This window comes from Tenrec ecaudatus, chromosome 5, assembly GCF_050624435.1.
Source record: "Tenrec ecaudatus isolate mTenEca1 chromosome 5, mTenEca1.hap1, whole genome shotgun sequence".
Lineage (NCBI taxonomy): Eukaryota > Metazoa > Chordata > Mammalia > Afrosoricida > Tenrecidae > Tenrec > Tenrec ecaudatus.
In genome coordinates, this window is record NC_134534.1 from 56,255,459 (window position 1) to 56,262,986 (window position 7,528).

The 7,528-nt window shown below is 39.3% G+C and overlaps 1 pseudogene; it reads left to right on the plus strand.

Moving 5' to 3' along the window:
* The first annotated feature begins 2,553 nt into the window (after positions 1 to 2,553).
* On the plus strand, positions 2,554 to 3,622 carry LOC142449095 (L-lactate dehydrogenase A chain pseudogene; annotated as a pseudogene).
* Positions 3,623 to 7,528: the final 3,906 nt, after the last annotated feature.

Below are 7,528 nucleotides of genomic sequence, written 5' to 3' on the forward strand. Positions count from 1 at the left end.
AGTGATGGAATGAGAACATCATACATGAAGGCATAGTAAGGAAGAGTAAATGGCCAGCCAGCACAGCAAAAACATTGAGAATTATTGCAAGCAGTATTCTTATTGGGGAAAAAAACAGACAACCTGCAATGCACATGCAGGACAAGGTTAATAAAGGGGAATTTACCTCCCTAACATTGAAGCTTTTTCAACATCCACTACTTTGGTGGCTGATCAAACCACCTCTCCCCACCATGCACAACCAGTGATCTAATCTTTCACTTTTTCCTTAATCTTTCAACACTTTTTTCTCAACCCCCTTTGTTGGCATCTTACTCTACCTTCTTTCATGTCCTTTTGTTTTTTGGGGGGAGAGATGCTATGTCTCACCCTCGATACTCGCCTTGTTCAATAGCACATAACCCCGACCCCCCATGTTCAGCAATGCCTTCTCCTGCAGAGTGAGGGTGACATTTCCATGACAGCTGGGCATAACAGGTATTGCTCACACCAATACCGCGCCACTAATGTTTGGTGATTTTCCATTTTTCTTAGGTCTTTCTGCTTTCCCCTACCCTGTATTGTTTTATTTTATAATCATGTTTTTTCTACCCTTCCTCCAGACTGCAAAACAGTGCAACCATGAGGGAAACGAGTATGACACTTTCTCAAGCTTTTGGAAATAGAAATACTGTGTTTTCTAACCAACTTGCTACTACATATATATCCTAGAAAACTTTACTTGGCAGGTTAAGGAGCTTCAAATGTTCATAGAAAAATTCCACTATCTTTTCATTTAATTTTTCAATGGACACTTTTAAACCTTTTCATATATCCTAAAGAACAGGAGTCATAGCATGGATAGATATATGCACACTCATATATTCACAATAGCTAAAAGATGGAAATAATCTAAATTTCCATCAATGAATGAATGAATGAACATAATATGGTACACACATGCAGTAGACACAAATTGGCAAAGAAGTAAAACTATCTTTATTTGTAGATGATAAAATCATGTACATAGAAAATCCTAGAGACACAAGAATATAACCACTATAGATATAGAGAGATTTAACAAAAGGGCAGGCTACAAGATTAACATTTAAAATTCAGTCTGGTTTCTTAACACTAAGAAGCAGAGCTCTGTAAAAGTCAGGAAACAATATCATTTATAATAAACAGCCAAAAGATGAAATACTTATAACCAAAGAGAAACATATTATATATTATAAATAACTATAGCCAGAAACATAAAATACCTATACAAAGAAAACTATAAATTACTACAAAAAGAAACTAAAAGATATCTACATAATGGATGTATATGCTCATGGATAGGAGGAGTTGACATTGTGAAAATACTACCCAAACTAATCTACAAATAAAATGCAGTCACAAAGGACAAATATTATACAAATCCATGAGCATGAAATATGTATGTGTATGAAATGTTTTAAAAAAAAGTTTACTAGTAGCTACTAGGGGTTGGGAGCAAGGGAAAATGGGATATTGCATAGTTACGCCTCAGTTAAAGGTGATGGGAATTTTGGAAACAGCAGCAATGGTACATGAGGATGGTAATCAACATCACTAAGTGGTTTGGCACGTAATCTATGTGATCAGTAAGTTGGAAAGCCAGTGCCAGAACCTAGTTCTTGACATTGTAAAGTGTGGTTTGTTACACATTATAATAGTACCTCTTCACAAATTTGAAGTAAAATGACCACTTTAAAATCTTTAGGTAGGAAGTATTATAAAAAAATAGAACCATCAATGTTCAATATCACTGTGTAATATGATAATAAAATCCCCTGCCTCACAGAAATTTGAATTATGGAATTTCAGAGAGAGTCAAGCTTGGTACATTTAAAAATCACAAAAATGTTGAGAGATAATGGTTTGAAATATATATACTTCCCACAATGTATACTTACCTCAGGTATATAAAGTATATTTTTGGCCTCATTCAGATTTTTATTTCTCTCTCACTCTTGCTCTTACTTATTTCTATGCATTTTATAAGATGCAAGTAACCCAAACAAACAAATAAAGTCACTGCCATCGAGTCAATGCTGACTCATAGCATAGGGACCTTGTAAGACAGGTTAGGACAATCTCTGTGAGTTTCAAAACTGCAACCCTTTACAGGAGTTAAAAGCCCCATCTTGCTCCTGTGGAGTGGCTGGTGGTTTCAAACCGCTGGTCGTATGGTTAGCAGCCTAAGGTGTAGCCACTATACCATCAGAACCCCTTGGGATACAAATGTATGTACGTAAAAATCATATAAACCCTGATACCAAATCACGTAAGAGTCGACATTCATCTTTTCCCACTCAACAGTAGTCCCATTTTAATTGAGCTTATCTTGGTACTCTTCACTATAGGTGTGATGATTTATATGAACACGTCTTGACAATTAAAAAGACACAGTCTTGCGAGGTTATAGGAATAACATAGTTTTTCATTGTGAACACACTTATAAACTAGTAAACTAAAATAACACTTACTCTTAAGAAGTAGATTTAGGTCTCTCGCCTACCATGCAGTCCGGTTCCTGCCTCTTCCAAAAGCGCCATGGCAGCTCTGAAAGACCAGCTGATCCAGAATCTCCTGAAGGAAGAACAGACGCCCCAGAATAAGCTTACGGTCGTTGGGGTGGGTGCTGTGGGCATGGTCTGTGCCATCAGTATCTTAATGAAGGGATTGGCAGATGAACTCGCCCTTGTTGACATCATGGAAGACAAATTAAAGGGTGAAATGATGGATCTCCAGCATGGCAGCTTGTTCCTTTGAACACCAAAAATCATCTCTGGCAAAGACTATGGTGTAACTGCAAATTCTAAGTTGGTCACAGCTGGAACAGGAGGGAGAAAGTCGTCTTAATTTGGTCCCACACAATGTGACCATCTTCAAATTCATCATTCCGAACGTCGTAAAGCATACTCCAAACTGCACGTTGTTTTTAATCCAGTGGATATCCTTGCCTATGTGGCTTGGAAGATAAGTGGCTTCCCCAAGAACCATGTTATTGGAAGTGGTTGCAATCTGGACTTGGCACGGTTCCATTACCACATGGGGGAGAGGCTGGGAGTCCACCCATTAAGCTGTCACAGATGGGTACTTGGGTAGCATAGAGACTCTAATCTGCCAGTTTGGAGTGGAGTGAATGTTGCTGGTGTCTCCCTGAAGAACCTGCACCCTGCTTTAGGCACTGATGGAGATAAGGAGCAGTGGACAGAGGTCCACAAGCAGTGGCTGAAAGTGCTTATGAGGTGATCAAACTGAAAGGCTATACTTTCTGGGCCATTGGGCTGTGTGGCTGACTTGGCAGAGAGTCTAATGAAGAACCTCAGGTGGGTACATCCCATTTCCTCCATGAGTAAGGGACTTTATGGCATAAACGACGATGTCCCGTGAATCCTGGGACAGAATGGACTCTGATGTGGTGAAGGTGACTCTGACTCCTGAGGATGAGGCCTGATTGAAGAAAAGTGCAGATACACTTTGGGGAATCCAAAAAGAGCTGCAGTTTTTAAAGTCTTGTATAAATCACTGTCTGGGCTACAAGTGGATTTTAGTTGGGGGTGTGCATGGTGCTCTTTTTACCTGCTCTATGACTAAAGCAGTAAAATTATGATGTAGGAAAAACATTAGTTTCCTAAAGTCAGACCTGGGATGGGCCATAAAGCCTTACGACTCTATCCTGAGGTAAATAATATTTATCATGTGTCATGCTGTATTGTTAGCATAAACTATTCTCTACCTCTGAGACCCCACTGCCAAGGAGTTTCCTGCGTGGATAGAACTTCTGCTACCTTCACTCCACATGCCCAATCCAACTTCTTTCCCAACCACGTCTTGGGTTCCCATGTGTAAAGTAAATCCAATATTGCACGTCTTGTGCACAACTGCCCAAAGAACCGTATTTTGTGTACGATATTTATCTGAATAGTGTGTATTTGCCATCTAATGTAAAAAGACCTACATAAAAACAATGCCACTATCTGTTCTACCAACTACAACACCAAGTAAACCATGCACAGTGACATTAAAAAAGAGTAGATTGAAAGGGTCATTATAATTAAAAATGGGCTTATCTTCAAATAGATGTCAAAAAATACTCAATAACCTCCTTCGTTTCAGATTTAAATGAGCTCAGAAACCCTATGCAAACTTTTTGATGATTACCAATTGTGCAGGGTAGCACTTAGATACTTTATTGTTAATACTTGTCTATATATGAGATTAAATTTTAGGTCCTTGGTCAAAATTACTAAGAGAATTATTCATAAAGAGTAAGGAGGTGAAATGTTGCCACCACTCCATCCCAGGAATCTACATAGAGTAAATAACACCATCCTCTGCCAATGGCTGAAGATATAAATACTTGATGCTTATTTCATTCAATAATTATATCCAATGTATCAGAAATCTGATACATTGCTTTACCTGTGAAGAATACCCAAAACCTTTCACTTGCCCCTGTTTCCATTACCATTACGTTTTTTATGTTCACGTATAAATATATCTTGCTTGGTCAATGCAATTGACTCCTAATCAGGCTTCCTAATTCCACTGATACATCCCTTTATTTAGTGCATTCTTCCCAAGTCTGTAAAAAAAAAACCAAAAACAGACAAAGAAAAACCCTGTAAATTAAAAAGATAATGCCACTTCTTAACTAAAGCCTTCAGAGTCTAAAATCCCAATTAAAAAAATACAAACTTCTCTAATAGAATGGGGGGAATTCAAAATACATTCTCCAGGAATACAAACTTACTGGACCTGATGAGGCTGCTCCAGAACTGACTACTGAAACAAAACAAAACACTTTAACTCAAAAAGTAAAAACTGTCACACTTAAGTATTGCACCTTTTTGAAAAATTATCTACAGAAAATCCAGAGGAACTTTAGTAATTCTACAGCATAGGTGAGAATTTGAGGGGCTGTGTTAGTCCAACTAGACTAGAGAAACAAATTCATAGACACTCATGTGTATATGAAAGAGGGTTATATACAATAGCAATTAAATATTGAGAAAACATCCCAGCCCGGTCCAGATCAAGTTCATAAGGCTGATAGTAGTTCATATGTCTGATACCAATCTAGAAAGTTGTCTTCAGACTCATGAAACACATGCAAGGGCGCCAAATCCAGGACGATCACAGACCGGTGGGTAAAAAGTCTGTGGATCCAGTGGCGTTGTGAACATCTCAGCGCTGGCAGGGGTCTCTATGGGGTGCCTCCAGCTTCAGAGATCTGGTTGCATCAGGGTAGGTCCAGGTGGCTTCTCCAGCTCAAGGCACTAGCATAGTTCCATGTGTCTTGTCAGCGGCAATGTCTCCTTGGGAGTGAAGTAGTGAGAGAGTGTCTCCCACCTCCAAGGAGGAAAAAAAAATGAATTCCCAGAAGCCTTAGGGGAAAGCCAAGCCCAAACAGAGGCCTCATTAGCCATATCCTGATTGGCAGCCTAGACTCCACCCCTACACTCTTAATCCTTAAATTGATCATGTAACTACCACTGGGGCAGTTAGTCCAAACTAAGGGGATGGAACAACCCATCACTATCATGAACAGGGAGTGAAATGCTGACAGAATCTGAGGAATATAGGCAGTGTCATTGACAATAGACACAGACATGTTAAATGGGAGCAGCGTCAGATGATAACATTTTCAACAAAAGAGAAAATTTTTAAATACAATTTAAAAACAGAATATGCCTCATTAAAAGAAAATTAGTTATAACACTATGCATCTAGTTATCAAAATCCTTTCTATAAACCATGTGCGATAGTAATATATGTGCATCTTTATCAACATGATAAATAACAAGGTCTTATGGTATATATGTGCAATAACTACCATAATTTCAAAATGGTGATTACTATGTAGTATATTTCAATATATCTACAGTAATTATTATTAAATGATATGAATACATGATAAAATATGAACTTTTTATCTAGTTATAAATAAATCTTGCAAAACTCTACAAGGCTGAAGTAACCTCACAATGGAGCTGTAAGTTGTTATGAAGAAGCAACAAAAATAATTTTATGGTTGGGGGGCCACCACAGCATGAGGAACTGTATTAAAAGGTCAGGGCTTTAGGAAGGTTAAGAACCACTGACCTATCCCAAACTGCTTTGCAGAATCCATTCCAACTGTCAAGCCAGGATCAAGTAGAGGTATGGATATCCTATTCCAAACTTCTTCACATGATTCATTCCACTAGAGGTCTGGATGACTCATCTCAGCACCTCACATAAGAATGAGGTGTACTTCCCGACACGATTGCTGAAGAAATATCTGTGTATAAGCAAAGGTAGTGAAGAAAGCTGACGGTGCCTGGCTATCAAAAGATATAGCGTCTGGGGTCTTATAGGCTTGAAGATAAACAGGCGGCCATCTAGCTGAGAAGCATCAAAGCCCACATGGAAGAAGCACACCAGCCTGTCTGATCACAAGATGCAGAAGGGACCACTTATCAGACATCAAAGAACAAAAAATCATATCAATGGGTGCCCAGCTCCCTGATACAATCAACGAAGACAAACGTGTACATAGCAAATGTGGTGAAGAAAGCTGATGGTGCCTAGCTATCAAAAGATATAGCATCTGGGGTTTTAAAGGCCCAAAGATAAACAACTGGTCATCTAGCTCAGAAGCAACAAAGCCCACATAGAAGAAACACACCAGTCTGTGTGATCACGAGCTGTCAAAGGGATCCGGCATCAAGCATCAAGGACAAAAAATCATATCATTGTAAATGTAGATGAGTGCAGAGTGAATACTCAAAGCCCATTGGTAGCCAACCGGATACCCCCTTACTGAAGGGTTGTGGGGAGGAGATGAGCCAGTCAGGGTGCAGGGTATCAATAATGAAACATATAACTTTCCTCTAGTTCTTAAATGCTCCCCCCCCCCACTATCATGATCCCAATTCTACCTTACAAATCTGGGTAGACCAGAGGATGTACATAGGTACAGATAGCAACTGGAAACACAGGGAATCCAGGACAGATGACTCCTTCAGGACCAGTGGTGAGAATGGCGATGCCTGGAGGGTGGAGAGAATATGGGGTAGAAATGGGGAACTGATTACAAGAATCTATGTATAGCCTTCTCCCTGGGAGATGGACAGCAGAGAAGAAGGCGGGGGAAGATATCAGACAGTGTAACATATGACAAAATAATAATAGTTTATGCATGATGAAGGATTCATGAGGTAGGGGGGAATGGAGAGGGAGGAGGAAAATGAGCAGCAGATATTAAGGGCTCAAGTAGAAGGAAAATGTTTTGAGAATGATGATGGCAACAAATGTACATATGTTCCTGACACAATGGATGTATGTATGGATTGTGATAAGAATTGTATGAGCCCCCAATAAAATGTTTTAAAAAAAGAATGAGATGTACAAGTGGTCAGTTATAAGACCAGTCATTGTGGTGGAATCAGGACCAATCAGAATATAAGAACATGGGCCAATAGAACAGTAGCATAGGGACTTGAGGCGAGCCAACGTGATCCCACCAGCCGCC